General features: G+C 40.1%; 1 pseudogene across 1 annotated transcript in view; it reads right to left on the bottom strand.

Moving 5' to 3' along the window:
• LOC310907648 (chloride channel protein D-like) overlaps nucleotides 1-19,737 on the bottom strand; it is a 158,159-nt pseudogene that overhangs the window by 107,623 nt on the left and 30,799 nt on the right. The window contains exon 10 of the transcript in view: nucleotides 7,026-7,117. The product of the transcript in view is annotated as a chloride channel protein D-like (transcript). The remainder of the gene's footprint in view (nucleotides 1-7,025; nucleotides 7,118-19,737) is intronic.

Raw genomic sequence — 19,737 nt, 5'->3', positions numbered from 1 at the left:
ATTCTGCATATTTGGGGGTAAAAAGGAATCCAGCTTTAATTGTTCATGAGAAAAAAATGGGCCAATAGAGAAGCTGAGCCTGCAGTTTTCAGACATATCAGAAAATATAACTTCTTAAAGCCTGAAAACATTCCAGTGTAAAACATTCTGGGCTCATGGAAAGGTAATTGTGAAAATATACAGGCCCTGTGTAAACATTAAAGTATTTACGAGGTCCTTCAAGGATTTCAATCCGACAGATTGTTGGCTTGTCTTCACTATCCGTGCATTCGTAACTTCTATTGTATATCCTCGGTTATGGGGACTGCAGTAACTACCAGTGCACTTCCCAGGGCAGTAGGTCAGCAGTGTGCCATAACTCAGCCTCCAGCCCTTCCAAGCAAAGGAGGGTGCTGCCAGCAGGGTCTCCAGGATCCCTGACCTCAGCCAGCTCCACACTTGCTCCTCACCTGCTGCTCCCTGGAAGCCTGCAGCTGGAGGGCACAGCACCACCTCTCATACTGGACATTTTAGGAAAGGGAATAGCTAAGATTGGGAAAGGTTTATTTCAGATTGGAGGAAAAGTTATATCTGCTGGCATTTACTCTATCATGGGAAAGGCCATTTGTTTTTATTTGTTCAGAGTCTGCTCTAAAAATAAACAGCAATGCAATCTGGAATCTTGGGCTTCTTTTTATGGTTTCACCAATCTAAATAAATAATATCATTTTGATTAATGTAGTACCTTTAGATAGTAGCTTCATTAAATAGTCAAAATGAGAGCAGGTAGAAAATCATCTTCTGGAGTTCAGAAGAAATTTTTCCTTTACATAAGGCCTTTGTTTAAGAAATTGACAATACTTGGCAAAGACAACAAACACTGAAAGCCACATGAGGCATGGAGGCATTGTTTTCCCTTCTGTAACTGAGAATATTGAAAAATGAAATGGTTTGGCCAAAGCAACATGAGAAAATGAGGCAGGCCTGAAAACAGAACTCCTCCTGCTTCCCTCCATATAGCCTTCCTCTCCCTGTCTCCTTTGAATATTCACAATAATATGACTAAACTGTCTGCCTGTGACTTTTTCCCTCATAGATTTGGACACTGAAATCACATCATGAAAAATTTGAAATTTGGGGTGAAATTTAACAGTAGAAAACAGTGTCTCTGTTCTCTGAGGATTAAAGCTGAAAAGGCCCATTAGTTCATCTTTGTAGCTCATTCAGTGTCACTGAGTTTTGGGGGTATTTTCTAAAACGCCTATATGGAGAGAAAATCAGCTCTCCTGAAAAACTACAGAGCTAAGTAGCCTTGTTTACCGCCACCTGTCAGAAAAGCATGCCTCCATAACAAATATTTGGGTTAATAGGCAGCAGTAACTCTGCCCAGCTGGAAGTTTGCCTTCCATTCATGTTCAGATTAACCTTCTTCTCACAGACTCATGTGCACCAACCCTTCCCTTTGTTTTGTTGCTTTTAGGAGCAATTCTGGGTAACCTGGTTGCAAGCACAGTCTGAAAGCTGGTGTACAGTGAAGCAAGCTGCCATCAGCCCTTGGTCGGGTTAAGAGGATTATGAGGGGAAACTGGACTGTCCCACAGAGGGCTGCTGTAGGTACAGGAGGGATCAATGTGTCCTTTCACCCATCCCACATGGGCACCCCCAACAGCACCACCCTGAAGCCAAGGCAAGGCTGCACTGCTGCTCTTCCATGCACGAAAAGCAGCTCCTGGTTCTGCCATAGTATTTTTGTCAGTGATTCAATTCCACTGTTCTATGGCTGATATAGCTGCTTCTTGAGTAATGGGATCACAACAAACTCAAAACCCAGCAGAGGAGAATAGACAAAAAAAAAGGAATAAAAATGATTCTTTGCCATGTTTTCTTAAACCTGATTTAGGCTTAAAGCCCAAATGTAATTTTAACAAATCTCACCCACATCTCAGCACCTTCTCTCCATCTTTTCTGTGGTAGCCAGGATTCTCCCAAGACAAAGCATGGCCTTGTTAGAGCAGCTCCCTCTTTCCGTTGTGCAGCCAGAAAAGGATCCAGCTTCCCCCACAAATACTCTAGAAAAGATGGGCTGGATGCCCTCTGATGGAAAAACTTTGCCAAGTCCACCACCTAATGATGTCTGTCAGTAAGAAAGCACCAAGCAGTCATAAAACACACAGCTTCTGCAAGAGGCAAGACAGGATGCCCCACATCTTACACCATGTTGGCAAGCTGTCTTCAAGTGAATACTTGTGTCAGCAAGATGAGAAGGGAATCTTTTCATGTAGTAGTTGCTATTGCAGGCCCAAACCAAAAGCACCCTCCCAAAAGTCTGGTGATTTTCAAAATCCAAGATATCATCTAAAAAAGAAAAAATCACTAATTACCCAAATTTTTTTTCAGGTCAAACCAAGACCTTGGATCCCAAATAACCCTCAAACTTGGGTTGGCTCAAATTCTGGATCCAATGTCTGCGGTGTGGGCTGAGGCAAAACTAGAAGGGAGAAAGAAAAAAAAATCAGCCTTGCTCCATGGATCTTTAATATAGGGCCACCTCTGATACACTTTAGAAAAATATAATGAGACCACTATAATATATATTCCAGCCAAAATTCTTGGCTCCCAAAATCAGCTTTATATGGTATGCAATACAGAAACACCCAGGAGACACTATAAGAACTTTGACAAGGCTAATATTAAGCTAGAACAAAACAGAACTACTGGCACCAACTCCACTCAGCTCTTAAGTAAACTTGTCCCATTAAAAAGTAGCCTGTAAGATATTTTCTCTCTGAAGTGTATAGTAGCTTATAAAAAGCAGGAAGGGTTGCCAAGTCATAGATGTGTTCAAGTACTCCTTACCCTCATTAAGGAACATTCCCTGGCAGCCAGCAGCTTTGAGTGTTCCAGTGAACCAGATTTTATAAGGGGGGGTGTTTACAGTGGTGTGCAATGTAGCTGGAAGTCGTAGTGCACTGCAGCAGCCCTGTACTAGATACAGCTGTGTTTGGAGCCTTATCACCCAGAGCACAGAATAAAACAGGCAGGGTGATCAATGAGGTTCCAAAAATATAATGAGTATTAAGAAAACAAATCTTAAGCCTCCCTTCTCCATAGGAAGTAGAGCATCCAGAGATGACAGTGCGTAAAGACAAATTAGACAGTGAAATACCTCTGAAGATCCAGGTCTCTCTTCCACCAGTTTTGTATATAACAGTATTTACAGAGATGTCTTCCTAGTCAGCATGTAGATAATGTAGCTTCTCAATGTACCTGCTGACTTCTGCAGCAGTTAGGGGTCATATTCCTTGGTGGAGCTGGACCTTAATGCTGCCCCCCACCTTGTTCATCTAAGGGCTGTTTTTGCTTCTCCATTCAATGTGTATTTTCTGCCCAGGCATATTATCCAGACCTGTAAGAAGAATCAACAAGATGGTCAAACACAGAAGGTCTTATCCTCCTTAATACCAGTGAATAATTAAATAAGAGAAGATCCACACTTTGACAGTACCAGTGCTGAGGACCTAAAATCCTGTGTTTTATTGAGTCTGTCACTTTTCCTGTCTGCTACCAACCAGGTGCTGTTTACCAAAGGTTTTTCAGTTTTCATTGAAGAAGTATCCAAATTTCTGTGGCATATAAGCAAGCTGTTAGTTATCTGAATCTTTCACTCTGCATACACAAATATAATTTATCACCTGTTTATAAATACATGCTAGCTACCAGTTCCTACACAGCTGACCCGTGTCCCTGTTTTGATTTGGGGAATTCAGCAATGCACAGTTTATATATATTGTGCTCCTTCAGAATAATACTGAACAAAGAAGATGCAGAACCTGGCACAAATGTAACTCTGTCACCTACCAGAGCAGCAAACCCTCAACCAAACTGACACAACCAGAGGAAGAGGTCAGTCTCTGCAAAATGGCATCTGGGTGTAGGCATTTGAAAATAAAAATAGTACTAAAGTGTAGCAAATAATTGGAACATAAAAACAGCAGAGCTTTACATAAACTGTGTGGTCACTAAGATAAAAGACTAAAGAAGCAAATAGGCAGGCTCCCACAACATCTTGTTGGCTGCAGGATCTGTCAGAGGGAAAAAAGAAAGAGAAACCTTGGAAAGAAAAGTTCATTGCCAGACACCTTTCCGTAGAATTTCTGCTCAAGAACTTCTGCTAAAGTTTCAAGGATGGTCAGAAGCCATGAGGAAAGAGAGATAAGGCAACATGTAAAAAGACTAATTGTTTTTACTCTCTTGCCTTAATCTGTGTATTTCCCATGCTAGGTGAAGAAACAAGATCTAGGGCTTGGAATTCTTCCAAAGACCTCATGTTAGGCCTCGTAATTTGTTTCAATTATTCTATTTTTACTTTAAGAGCTTCAAGAGAAATCCCTTGAGTCACTATTCAGGGTTTGGGATGCCCAAGCTATAGGAGAGCTGAGGATCAGTCCAAATCCCAGAGGTCTAAGATGGCTGAATGGTGAAGCTTCATTTGTTTGAGAGGATAACAAGGTAACAGAACTTCCAAGAAGTATGATGGAGAGACCAGAGACATAGAATCATATACCTGTATGATTATGGTCTGGGCTAGAAGGGCTCTTAAGGGTCATCCATTCCAACCCCCTGCCATGGGCAGGGACACCTTCCACTAGACCAGGTTGCTCCATCCAACCTGGCCTCTGAGACTGCCAGGGATGAGGCACTCTCATCATGATAAATGTCTTCCTTATGTCCAATCTAAACCTATTCTCTTTTAGTTTAAAACTGTTGACCCTTATCATGTCACTACAGGCCCTGATAAAAAGTCTCTTTCCATCTTTCCTATAAGCCCCTTTAAGTATTAAAAAGCTTCAACAAGGAGTGCCCAGAGCCTTCTTATTTCCAGGCTGAACAACCACAAACTCTTTCAGCCTTTCTTCACAGGAGAGGTGAACCAGCCATCTGATCTTTTTTGTAGACCTTCTCTGGACCTGCTCCAAGAGATCCATGTGCTGAGGGTTCCAGAGCTGGATGCAGTGTGCCAGGTGGGGTCTCACAAGAGCAGAGTAAACCTGCTGGTCACACTTCTTTTTACACAGTCCAGGATACAATTGGCTTTCTGGGCTCCAATCACACATTTCCAGCTCATATCTGATTTCTTGTCAACCAGTATCCCCAAGTCCGCAAGGCTGCTCTCAGTCCATTCATTACCCTGTCTGTGCTGCTGCCAGGGATTGCCCCAGCACAGGTGCAGGAGTTTATTGAACTTCATGAGGTCCACAGTGGCCCACTCCTCAAGCCTGCCAAGGCCCCAGTGGATGGCATCCTTTCCCTCAAGCAGATGAACAGCACTACTCAGCTGTTTGTCATCCACAAACTTGCTGAGGGTTACAATCCCACTATGATAGTTGCTGGGGTCGGCCTTTTTACGCTTTTTAAAAATGGGTTTATTTCCCTTTTTCCAGTCACTGAAGACCTCACCTGACTGTCATGACTTTTTAAATATGATGGAGAGCAGCTTAGCAACTACGTCTGCTATTTGAGATATACATCAGCCTATTCAGACTGTGTCTAAAAGGATTTAGGCTAAAACTTGGCAGTCTGTAAAGTGTCTAGCTATAAAATCCTTACCAAGTTGTGATGCTATGTATTTTGCTTTAGAGTATTGGTATAGTCTGTGATCAGATTATCTATAAACTTTCTTTAATGTGCTTGGAGAGAAAAAAAAGAAGGAGTGGGAGGAAAATTAAATTATATATATATAAATGTATATATATATGTCCTTCAAGTGAATAGGACCTCACTCTGAACCAGGAAAGCAGTTATAATTCTTTCCATGGGCTTGTCATCTAATTGGAATACCATGGGAAACTTTATGGCTTCTTCCCCTCTGTTTTATCTGCAGTGGTACATATAGAAGTCATCCATAATGTCACAGATTGTTTTTATTTCCTCCTACTGCATTGCTGGCAATTTTTCCTCTCATGATAAATGCAGTTAGATTGTACCCAGCATTCAACGTGCTTGTTAAAACCTTTCAGACATGGCTACATTTGGAAGAAAATGTGGACAGAGTGAGTGGCCAACATTTTATTTTTCTAGAGGGTCATTTGAAGCTAAAAGGTTGTCCAGTAGACCTCAATACTGGGAGAAAAGTGAAGTGTCCTGCAAATAGGTTTGGCTGTGGATATATACCTAATTAATTCCTAGGGAACATCTCAAAGCATAAGCATTTCTGTTAATTATTTAATAGAAGATAGTAGTACAGAGTTGTCACTACCTAGGATAAACACAGACACAGCATCTACACTTAGGAGAGGAAATGGTACTTATTACCTGGAATAAATGCCTTTAAAAAAATGAAGCTTTGGATATTGGTTCATACACTGAAAGACACACAGAACATACTGGATTAATGTAGATTTAAAAAAAAATAAAGGATGCAACTTTTTTGCAAGCTATTCATTTCAGTTAATGCAAGCACTTCCAGGAAACAATTCTTGTTACCCCCTTTTAATTACTGTCCTTGGATGGCAGGAATCACGACCTGAAAGTGTACATCTTATGGCATACATCTCAACATACAGGAAGCCCACACCAGTCATCCAGAAGTCAAACCACACTCCACCATACCCTGTTGTTGTTCCTCTGTTCTACAGCTTTTGCTCACAAGAAACAGTGACAATGGTCTGTGAAAACCTTGGCAGGATTCTCAATTGGACCACTAATAAACATCATCCAACTGGGCATTATGGAGCACTTACTGCTCTCAGGACTCCAGTGGGAGTGGTAATTCATATTCTACCATAAGCCTGAAGAGAAAGGGAGTTTTCATTCTCTTTGTACAGCACATCACACCACAGAGACCTTGTTCAGGATCACAGTCCCCATTTTCCCCTTTTTCTCTCTAAGCTCCAGGTCTCAGAGAACCCACACAGTGACTGCAAAAAACATGACACAGAAAAATTACAGAACAGCAACATGAGAGACCTCACCATTTTCTCCTGTAATGAACAGAAGATTCCACATACAAGTAGGGAATGAATTTCAGCTTCATCAGGGAACCCTACAGGGATACGTTGGACAAGTCATCAGCCATCTTGGCCAACATGACAGCCAGCACTATCAGTGAGAAGGACTGGATATCATTTGTGACCTCTACCTAAGAAAAAGATGGAACAAAGGACTTGGCATTTTTTTCATATACCTGGAGATGAAGGCAATCGTTGCACAGGACTACTTACTTCTTTCACAAGGGAATAGAAAGCTACTCAGTCCACTGAAAGGGGAAGGGTGCTCCCCTCCTTTCCCAGGTATAGGTTATCAATCAACACTTCCACAGAGAATCTTGGCTGATGCAGTGACAGTTCCCCCTCCCATCCCTGTCAGCTTGAAGCATGACTCTTACATTAAAATTCACATCTGATTACCATATTTCAGGTGGCTTGTGATAATTCTGATGTAGAAGAGGATAGTAAGTACAGCTGAAGTAGCCAGATTGCTTAAAATAGCTTGGCATTGTGACAAATATTTAAAAATGCAAACAAATCCAAATATTTTTTCTTTCTTGCTGAGCTCAGGAGATATAAAATTGCTTTCCCTTACTCCTGCTTCCTGACAGAACAAGCTCCTTGTACAAATGTTATCTTGAAGGATGCCAGAAAAGGAATGAAGCAGCTTCCAAGAGAAGTCCAGTTCAGGCGATCAAGCAGCAGGAACATCAGTTACCATGAAGAAGAACAATGTTGGGCAGTACAAGGCATGGTGCAGGTGTCCCTGTCCCCACAATCACAAACTGATGAGTTGGCATGGTGTGCACAAATTATGGTATCTCACCCAAAACACTTCTTCTGAGTATACTTGTCCTTTCTCCCTATGTAGTGACTGTATGTTCAGGTGAGTGGTGAGGTATGTATGTGTTTTAATACTTTATTACCCTTGGTAATATGAGCTAATTGGTTTTACCTCCATGGTTGCATACAACCACTATAAATAAGCACAAAGGTAGACCAAGTTCACCTGACCTGCTACTGCAAATGTCTAACTCCTGTGGTGGAAGTGACTTAAAACACACCAGTACAACCTGCCTTTGAATAAAGGATTCAGAGTGAATCCTCCTACACAAAATAGAGTAATGTGAATGTAATTAGTGTTGTTTAGACCCACTGTGAAGTGGGTCTCACATTCAAAATTAAGTCAAATATTTTTGATGGTGAAAACCACTGCACAGAAATATTCTCCTTATGATACCTTACTAAAGCTTTTTAGTAAAAATTGCCATTTCCTTTCACATCCCACTATTTCCCCTATCATTGCATCCTGTTAAACAGTGATATTCATTAGCAATTACCCTGGGACTAAATATGGAACCTTTCCTCATAAGACTAAGAGGCTTTTGCCCAGGAACTTTTCTCCAATTCAGACAAAGTGAATTACAGCACATGGCCATTTAATAGACCTCATTAATTAGAGATTGTTAAGTACTCCAAAACTCTACATTCAAAGAATGCCAATAAACACATTTCTGCATGATAAGCTGTAGGAAATTTATCCAGACTTAAATTTTCACCCTCTTTCTGTCTCTGTTCTGGGTTAGAAAAGATAACATTCGGCATGATTTACAGCATGTCCCAACAAGGGACTCTTATGGCATAGTCAGCCACGTACAACAGAGTCATGCAACTGTCCTTTCTGCTTGGACATAGCCAGAGATTTCCAATAACACCACAGCATTCTTTGAATTTCTCTTTAAACCTAGCAGTCAACTGTTTTATTTAAAAACAGGAACATGTCAGTTGAAAGGAAAACAGCAACTGTGGGATTTTAAGAATTGCTTCATCATATCTGCTACTACTCATTCACACAGATGGATACTCCTTTATTGTGGATTCCTTTTAAGGCTTTTTTAAAGTATCTTGATACAGGAAACTCTTCTGGAATAAAACCAACAGTAAAAATTACTATAAAAAGTTCTAAAAGCACTCTGAAACTCTAAATAAAAAAACTATTGAAACTTAAACCCTAAAAAATACTTTCAAGTGATTGTTTTAACCTATACAGAACATCTTCAGAACAGCAAGAACCAGAGCCTGGCTCTCCAGTCATCTCATTTTTCCTCCCATTTTATCCCTTCCTCCTACCCTTCTACCCTCTAGGACAAACCCTCAAGCTGACCTGGCCCAGGCCCTCTTCCTTTATTGTCAGAAACATTCAGCCAGCATTTTACATCTGAGAAACCCTGAGTCTTGTGCTGATTTTCCCCAGCCTTGCAGCCTTCCTGAGTGCTGGGATCTGGAGGGAGAGTGGCTCCTCTCTACACCAGCACCTGAATGCTCAGAGGAAGCGCCTCTGCATTCAGCAGTGGACTTCACTTCCTCCAAGGGTTAATGCATGTTGAGCAGAAATGCTGTTTATCTTTGGCAGGCTAGGATGGCTGAGGTCATTTTTAAAAAGACATGTTAAAAGCATTTTGAGGAATATCTTTTGTACGTAAGCAAATTTAAACTTTGGCCACCATAGTGCCGGTGGAGTTGTTCTAAACTCTCACTATAGATGGAAATTGAAGAGGCAATTTCTGAGATACAAAGTTTTCTTGGATGTAAGCAATATTGGAGCAAAAGCAAAAAAGAAAATGTACAGATGACTTAGAAATCAATTATATACTTCAAGCATAAGCATAAAAAACAGATAAAATAATTTATAAAATTTCAAGAAAACTTTGCATGAAAGTTTAACCCATTATGTGATCTTAAGATAAAGTGAAGTGGTACTCTAATTATAGATCAACTTATTTATGAACCCCAGACTAAAGCAAAGTCTTATCTAAAAATTGACTTGATTTCACATCCAAGTACTTGGACTCCTAGAGAAAACCATTTATTTGAGAGTTCAAATAAATTCTGGAAAGGGAATTGCAACAAAGAAAGATTCACACACAAAAGATACAGTCATTCATATAACAAAAAGTATGTTGTCTTAATGCTGAGGAAGAAGGAAGAAATCATCAAAATCCACAGCTAAAACCCCAGTCTATTAATGACAAGGATGATGGCAATTCAGCAGCAAAGTTCTCCTTAGTGTATCTTAACAAAAATCACAGAAGCCGAAGTTAACTCAAGAACTGTGATAGATTCAAGTCATCTCATATAAGCACATAGGCAGGCACGAATCTTCATGCACACGTATCTGTGCTCTTCATAAGGCTTTATTGGTATTCCCTGTTTAGAGAAGGGCCATCTGCTCCCTGCTGAGAGAGACAAAGTGCAGAGCCTCAGGATTGGGCTGCATGAGGAAGTTCATGCTCAGTGAGCTTGGGTGTGAATTTACTGCATATTAGCTACTCTGCACTAACTGCCCATTTGGGTACCCTTGGTGCTTGGGAAGTGAAAAACAGCATATTTCACCTTCAAAAAGGAGCTTGCCTAACTCACACAAAAGCACTCTTGAAGCTAACCTGCACAAAAGCACTCTTAGTAGGTACTAGAATCATCCACCCAAGGGAATTAGTGCCAAGTAACTAGCAGGCTGTAAATCTATACTGGAGCTCCTTGCATGCTAATTCTCCCAGCAGACAGGCCCTTGTGAGCCCAGAGCAGCAGCCAAGCTGCAGCCCAGCCACAGCCCAGCACCATCAGGGGCCCATGTGGTCCAGGGCTGGAAGCTTATACACCCTCTCCTTTAAAGACACCTATGTGTACAAACCAGTTCCTAAAGATTCTCAGAAAGGAACAAGTTATACAGATAATTACAGAGGGAGAGAGAAAATATAGGTGACAAAAGCAGAGAAAGGAGGGAGAGAAGTTGAGGCAGTCACAAAATGCCTACAACTCTTCAGCCATAAAGCATGATGTTTCATTTATTGATATTCATTCCAAGACTGCATTCTAGGGGCTGCTCTTTAGGATGCAATTTACTCTCTGTGCATATTGCCAGATATTTTTTTTTGTTGTTCCTTTTGATCCTATGGGTGAGACAGGCTGTGCCAAAAATGTCTTTGCCTAGGGCACCCATCTATGCAAAGCCAGCAGCTCTAATAGGCGCTGGAAGCACTCGGTGCTGACACTTCATACATCAGCAGCCTAAGTAAATTGTACCTATTTTTTTTTCAATAATCTCTTTATGTATAAAGTCCTGAAAAATGTCATTTACACACAAAGAGACCACAATTAATTTATCAGCACAGTTATTCAAACTTCTTTAGACATCATCTTTGTCACCAGCGGAACTTTTCAACAACCCTTAATAGTTTTTAGTTTCTCAGGCCTCCACATCGTTATAATCTATTAGGCACCTTCATGTTAGCTCTGTTTTATTATATAACACATAATTATGCATTTCATTAACAGCATCACCAGGCACAGTACATCAAAGAGAGAAATGCAGCTGCCCAGGAAATTCAAAAAGATGCAGTTTACTTAAAGTTCACTGTTAAAAAACTCCCCCACTTTCAGTTAAATTGTGACTAACATGTTTCAAAGATTTTACTCTGGCTCAGAGAGCAGAGTCCAAAGAACCTCATTAGGCACAAGGTTGCTGACATAGGGAATATTCCCTGAACCCTTGATATTTCCAATAATATAAAAGAAAAAAAAATCATCAGCTAGCTACATAGTGCAAAATCAATTTTCTTTCTTCTACTGAAAACCCATTTTGCCAGAGATCTCTCTTGCTACTTGCAGCCTACAAGGACAAATGCAAAAGTGAGAGCCCATCAAAAAGAAAATATATATATATTTATTTATTTTGTATTTTAATTACTTTTTCAAGATTAGTTCAAACGGAAGAGCTGTCTGGCCAACTGAAAAAAGAGAAGGCAAAATCTTCTTCCTTCAGATGATATAAAAATCATCATCCTTGGAAGAAGCAAATTCCCCAAAAGAAATAATTTTGTCATTTTTCACAAGGTTACACTAAACTAAAAGGCTTGGAATCAAGAGAACATTTAGGGGAAAAAAAAAATAAAAAAAATAATAAAAAAAAAACCCCAAGTAGCTGCAGGACAAAGGTACAAGACAGTACATATAGGAGCAAGTTTAAAAAGGGGGTGGATGGGAAGGGACATGAAGTCTCGGTGCTACCAGCCAAATCAAATAATTCTGGAGTTGAGGCTGCAGCTGGCACAATACACTTCCTCTGGGCACAGTTTCCCAGTCTTCTCCCAGATTTTGTGGAAGAGTACACACTCCCCCTGGAAAGCACCTTTCAGTTCTCGCGCATACAACCAGAACTTCCCTCACTGGAAATTTTTGCTCCTATTTATAAAAGACACCAAGAAAAAATTGTTCACGGTCAAGAGAACATTTCCAGAGGGTGGAGGGTTCGTAGCCAGCAGAAAACTTTTGATCATTCTTCTCTTGGAGCAAATATGAACAAGGCTGCAAGCTAATCATTTGATGTAAAGAATGGAAGGAGACTACAATTCCCTATTCACAGAAGTGAAAGAGATTTGCATGCAGGTTTCTTGAGAATAAGAGTTTATGGAAGTAACATCAAACAGGATTTAGTTACTTGTATTGTCGCAACCGTTTCATAGACAATGTAGATCTGCATTTCCATTTATTTAATCTTGGTCTTATCATCTGCTGGCCCTCAGCAACCTGTGTGTTGGAACACTTGAGTCACTTTAATTGCCACTTAATAATGTCCTGACAAACTATGAATTAAAATGCTGTTATCATGATCCACTATTTCCATCTGGGATTATGCCAAAAGAGGCACCTTATTCACATATCGATACAACTGAATACTCCCTTCCTGAACTTGCATTAATCTCTCTCTTTAAAACAAAGTGAAAAATATTCCTTTCCTGTGCACTTCACCTTTAAAGAAATCCTTTATAGTCTTAGGGCTACATTCATTAACTCAACTCGCTTTACTGTCTCCTTATCACTCACCACCATCACCGCTAAAAATTTTTGGAAAAGTGGGATGCTGCATTACAGTAAATATAAATCTCCTGAAAAGTCACGATTGTCATGCTAGGCCTGAAAAGTTATGCACTGAAGTTCTCTCACCCTGCTGAAAATGATTATTTCTTGCAGCCTGAGGCACACAAAGCTGTGCATCACACTCTACAAAGGGAGGCACACCCAGCGTAGGTTCACTGTGAGGACGTCCTGCCAAACCCTAGTGCCAGGAGGATTGCACAATTAGTGGGATTCTTCCTCTTCCAGAACTCAACACCATTAACTATTCCAAGCCATTACAAGGAGTAGGCAGCCTCTAGTACCCTAGAGCTTAGCTGCTGCCAAGACAGAGCACAAAAAATATCTCAGTGCAAGGCACATACTTTTTAAGCAAAGTAGTTCTAACGAATCACACTGGTGCACTACTTATTAATTTAATTCATAGTGTTAAGTAAGCTCTCATCCCAGTTTTCTCTAATGTGAATTTAAATATTTTTGTGAGTTTTCCTGAAGCCAACCAGCATTTTGTTGATGATTTCTTTGGTAGAAGAGAGAACTTTTTTTTTTTTAAGACTTAATAAAGAAGCAGGACATTGACTGCTAGAGAGAACATAGAAATACCCAGCACAGCTAAGTAATCCCTGGAAACATATCAAAATCCTTTGAGTCTCAGTCCTTGGGAACTTCATGGAAAATGCTATGCAAATGTTTGATTTCTTGTTTCAGTCCCTCAAGGCCTATAAATACACCTGTTTTGACAGGTTGTGGCAATGGATGCAAGTGATACGAGAAACAGTATTGGTGATAGCAGTGACTCTTGCCAAGATCCCCTGGAAAGACATCTATCAGTGATTTTTTCTGTAATCTGGCTCTTCACCTTATGTATATAGCAGACATGAAACCCTGAACGGAGGTTTCAAAGCCGTCTAAATTTGTGTCAGAAAGGTAACACTGGTGGGTGTTGTGTCAAGTGAACTTTCTACTAATAAAAAGAGCAGCATTGTGTATGTGTGTTGCTGAATGTGCCCAAACATTCAGCAGGCTCACATATTAAATCTTTTCAAAACAACCTCTGTACTGTATAATAACCCAGCTAAACAACCTGGTACTTTTTTAACTCACAGTATTGCAGAATGCTTTTAATTATGATTTGTGAGCATTTTTTTTAAATAAAGTAGACAACTGCAGTGAATCTCTCTTGTATTTAAGTGAAGCTAAACCCAACATCTTCAGAATGGAAGAATTCTTAATGTCCCCAGCTCCTGAGGTCCAGAAAAGGCTGGAGAAGAAAGAGACACCTGACTACAGACAACTTACAGACTAAACAAAGTTTTTACTGAGGCTTTTTGATAAACACTCTACGCCACAGGCTGAGAAATGCATTTCAACTTTAACTTTAGTGGGAGATAAGACCTTAAATAACAGAAAACTTACAGAATCTTGCTGTTGTCTAAACAAGCATAGGTATTCATTCACTGCCAGGTTCTTAAAGAACTGCATTACAAATTCTGTGATCCTGAAACCATTCCCCATCCCCTTCTCTGTGAGAATAGTTTCACTTATTTCATTTTCCAGAAAAGCTACTGCCAAGAAACACACAGTGCTCTTCCCCTAGTTGGAGTAAATTCAACAGAAAATAGTAGGACCTAGTGTATTGAACAGTGTGCTGATTACGCATTGTGACTCAATTATTTGGGATTAATTTGAATAAGACTGTACCACACTACTCTGCATCACCTCTTTGTAAAAAGTTGCAATCTGAAAAAGTGTTGAACATACCATTTGAACACACTGGGCTCCTCACAACAGGCAGTGGAAGGAGAGCAAACACCCGACAGGAATATCTGCAGGCTTGATGATTTTGAAAAATTGTTTTACTAGGGTTTAATCTTTTCATTAAAAAAAATATCAGGCAGCTCAGTAACAGAAAGTTAGGCCCTGTCAAAACAACTTCTGTGAACCATTTCAGGTTTAATCAAAAACGGTAAGTGATTCCTAAACTGTTTAAGTGTGACGGGCTGATGCATTAAACAGCCTAGCACTGGGAAGAATCTGCCAAATTATTTTCCAAATAATTATGCACTTCTGCCTTCTTTAAGGAAACATGATGTGAAAAATCTTGAATACTACTCATTTGTCCCAGCTTCTGCAAAAGATTTTCCTTTCCCCACCAAAATCAGATGGAAAAGCAGCCTTGTGGCATTCTTTCATGAGTAGTTAAAATGAAGACTGTGGCCATGGAGAGAATCCAAAGCTAAATTCACTATTGAGTAATCCTGCTGGAGTAACAGCATTTAAGGCATATATTTTCTACTATTTTTAAGCAACTAAGGAGGAGACAATTTGAACTTGCCTGTTGGGTAGGCGCATATGCCTTCTTGCCCTTTCAGTAAGGACTCTCTAGCATATGCTTTGTTAGCCAGCAGAGCAAAAAAACGCTCCCTGATTCACAGCAGGCACATGTGTACTCATTCTAAAACCAGGGTCAAAATCTTCTCTCATCTACACCTATGTAGTACAACGTGACCTGTGATGAGCCTCTACTGTATTCTCACACAGCAATGCCTCTCTGACAAGAGAGTATGCTCCCTCTCATTTTCTTTCCATGTCTGCTCCAGGAACACCATGTCCTTTTCACACCCTTCCATCTTGATCAAGTCACAGGAAGGCACAATCAGAATCTCCCAAGGTCTGTGCTGCCAAAGTGTGCTGTGAGGATGCAGTGATTTGTTACAGCCAGTTCTCCCTTGTCTTCATCGGTTGCCTCCTGAGTATTGCATATGCTCTGCTAAACAAGTGGGAGAAAGGGAAAAGTATGACTCAAGCCTTCCAGATAAATTATCTTTTCTTTAAACAAGAGTCAGACTGAGGAACAGGGTGAAATGGGAGCAGTATAACTAGAGTGACTAGATGTCAACTATATGATCTGAAGCACCAGACAACACAACTCCAATTATCTCCACAGTCTGTGCAACTTCATCATTTCTAAAGTCAGGCACTGCTGTTTCACACATTGCACTAGCAACTGCAGAAATCACCTGCTGCTGCACAGCTAACCAATGGATGATAACAACCTGGTTGGCCACTACCAGCTTGGAGTGTTAGTGGGGTTTTGTTTTCGAGATGTGAGAAAAGAGCTCAGGTCTGGCTCTGCAAGCTTGCCTGAGACACATCCATCAGGCACTCGAGAGTTTTCTATCATCACTCTTTATATTTCACAAGGAGAGAAGAGCTGCCACTAGGACAGGTCTCACTGGATGCCATTTATGCTCATCTTTTCCTCAATGCTTCTACTTTTCCAGATGCTTTCACAGCTTCCCCTTGATGCCCATCTCCATTCAGTCTTGCTCCTGACAGCAGCACACCTTTCACCCACATTCACTGCCATCACCATGTGTGTCCTGAGCCCAGTCTTATTCTTCTTCCAAAAAAACAGAGGACATATAGAAACTGTAGCAGCAAAACATGGTGCTCTGCCCAAGGAAGAACCATGGTCCTTCCTTAGGGATTTACCTCTCTCAGGACATACAATAGGAGCCTCCATCCCCCTGACACACCGTGTCCAGCCCAGCAGCTCTTGTGTTGTGTAAATACTTGCTCCTGTTTCAGCAGGGTCCAACAATCAAATGGAGATCTCTGGCCCCAAGTCTCCATTCATCAGAGCACCCAGTTACATGGTGCTTGTAGGGAATTTGTATCAAATTCAAAATTATTATGAACCCCTCGGGCCAGGAAAAAACAACAACAACAACAACAAAAAGATAGGTTTATTGTGGTAGCTTTTGTCCCGGAGATAAATCATTTTCTCAAAATTTGTAAAAACCACTCTTGGCAGCATTATGAAGATTTTAAAGTTAAATATGTAACAAAAATTAATGGTTTCAGATGCTTTTCATGTCAATGTAACAGGAAAATACCTTTAGTATGGAAACAAATTAAATTTGGCAAAGAATTAGTACTTAAGACAGTCCAGTTGCATTTTGTAATTAAAAAAAAACCAAACTGAAAACAGATAAGACACTGTGAATTAAAAATAACTTCTGCATGTTAAATTCTCGTGAACTTTCATTAAGATTTGTGTTACATGTCCCAAATGTACCATTGTATGTTGTAATACACTACATCCCTTTATTTATAAAATACTTTTAAAGCTACTGATAGCTAGAGCCAGAAAAATGACTATATAAAAATGTTATCTTCTCAAATTACAACTTCATTTCCAATGTGTATATTTAAAAGAGAGATGCAATCTCAATTTCAATATTTCAGATGCACAACTGAACTTTCAGTGCCAATTGGATCTATATACAATTCAGTTGTGTCTGTTTATTTTACTGATAAAATCTGTACCAAAGCTGACACAGCTATATGAGAGATAGAGCTGGGTTCTCTTCTAGTTTGGGAATTACCTGCAGGCTAACCAACTGTCCCATAGTTACAGTTCTTCCTTAGAGATGATGAATGAAGGCATCAGAGGGGACTTGTTCTGACCTTCTTGAGCTGGGTTCACAAGGCTACCATCCAGAAAGGCAAAAGGGGTTCATTTCATTTTCCCTACAAGCATACATATTTTATCAAATGTTCCAATGACCTGACAAATTGTTTATCATCCCTATAGAGCAGTATTTTTCAGGTTAGAACCCAAGAAGCTTTCATTTGGAATGCTATATTGTCATCTCTTGAGAATTTTTAAAATTGGATTTGGCTTGGCCTCTCAGATTAAACTATGTCTCCCACGATGCACCATGTATTGGGCCTCCTTCTTGAACATATCAAGAAAGTTTCTTTGGTGTTTCATGGCAAATATTTCATTTCCTAAAGAAAAATGTTAATGTAGAACAACAAAGTTTGTAGCAAGACAAGTAATTTTGTTTTGGTTTGGGGTTTTTTGGTTTTGTTTTTTAGTTTTTGGTTTTTTATTTGGGTTTTTCAGATGTTCAGCTTTCTGATGAAATGTCCGAGGTTTTTGTAAGAAAAAAATCTCTGATGTCCTCATTTTCGGTCAAAAATAGAGGAGAAGCAATTTTTTTAAATCATTCTAAACCAGGTGGTGGTGAAAAACGAAGCTCTTGCAGGCTTCAGTGTTCACCATCACTCCAACCACAGAGTTACTATATTTGACCATAAGATCATATTAATCTTACTTGACCATAAGATCTTTCAAATCAGCAAGAAATTCATGTGTTTCAAATCAGCCTGTTCTCCTACTTCCTGGTATGCCAAAAGCATATTCAGCTCTCAGAGAATTTTTCTTCCCACACCTCAGCAAACCATAATCCTTATCAAGGGAAGGGGTCACACTTTGGATGGCACTATGAGTTTGGAAGGGAAGTCCCTTCTCTTCAACTAGCCAAATGTAACACCATGTTTCATGTGCTGAAACAAGACTGGTTTGTTTTAAGACCAAAAGCACCGATTAAATAATTTAATTTGACATCTTGCAAAATATCCTGCTTCCTGTAATTATTTATGCCAAAAGTCCTGCCCTGGAAACTTGTCATGGACCAAGATCCAATAGTCTCCATTTTCTGAATCTCTTGCATAGCTGTGCCACAGCTCTTTAGCCCCTCACTTCAGGATCAGCTGCTACTCCATTTGCAAGAACATAAGGGCACTAGTACAGAAGCCTAGCTTTGTGCCAGCACTCACTTTGACCATTTAATATTATAAAAAAAAAAAAAAAAAAAAAATAAAAAATAAAAAAAAAAAAACACCTTAAGACAAAGTAGGTGAAAGTACACATTACAGAAAGGCACCTGCACTCTAGTTGACTCTAAAGTCAGCTGTTTAAAGAGTATTTTTATTGTTTCCTTCATGGACTCATAGAATGGTTTGGGTTGGGAGGGGTCTTAAAGTTCATCCAGTTCCAAACCCTCTGCCATGGGCAGGGACACCCTCATCTAGACCAGGTAACTCAAAGCCCCAACAGCCTGACCTTGGCCTTTCTCATACCATAGCAAGTTCTAAGGCAGCAAGTGCAAGAACAAGTCTCACATAAGACACAGTTTGCACTGAAAACCTTTTGCACCTCCAAGTCCAGCCAGCCCTGCCAGAGCACCTCCTGGAGTAACACCCTTTGCAGGCTCTCCTTATTGCCTACACAACACAGCAAGTACCAGCAAGCATTTTTAAACTAAGGAGGGACAAAACATTTCATACTGTGAGCTGCTTTCATCCTTACTTTCCAGCTCGAGGAGCAGATAGGAAGAGGGAAAAACAGGAGGTCAAAGTGGCAGAAGCAGCCCTCACCCAAACAGAGGTAGGGGGTGCCCAAGGCAAACAGGCACTACAGTTTCACATAATGAGGAATCACAGAATATCCTGAGTTGGAAGGGACCCACAATGATGCTCAAAGGCACAGATATGCAGACTTTTTCTAGCATCCCATTTGTCAAGAAGAAACCTGAGAACTTACACCAAATTAATATCCACATTTAATCCAAGCCTGATACATATCACTATTTCGTTGCCCAGTTAATGTACAATTTATCCATCTTTACCTGTAGAACAGAGCTCTCATCCATTAGATCTGGAATCCCTCAAGAGAAATTTGATTTAAGTCAGTGAGGATTCTTGGCCTCCTGATAATCTCTTTAGCAGCCAGAGATTGTTTTCACTGTTTGTTCTTTAAATATCAACTACGCACCATTACCTTACTCAACTCAAGAAGGAGTTTATATTTGTGACAGCATTTTCAAAAACATCCTTCCTGCTTGCATCATCATCACAGCTAAGGGTTTCAAATGCAGCATCTTGTGTCCTACAACCACTGAGCAACTTTCTCATGAAAAACCTGCACTGGTACCAGGCAGATTTGACATGCATTTTAGAAGTTTTGTGCTTATTTTTCTAACATCCTGTATCACCATTCTGATTT

Source organism: Zosterops lateralis (assembly GCF_965231275.1).
Source record: "Zosterops lateralis genome assembly, chromosome: 1".
NCBI classification, from domain to species: Eukaryota; Metazoa; Chordata; class Aves; order Passeriformes; family Zosteropidae; genus Zosterops; species Zosterops lateralis.
The sequence above is the reverse complement of the archived record's forward strand: the minus strand, read 5'-3'. Positions and strand labels throughout refer to the sequence as shown.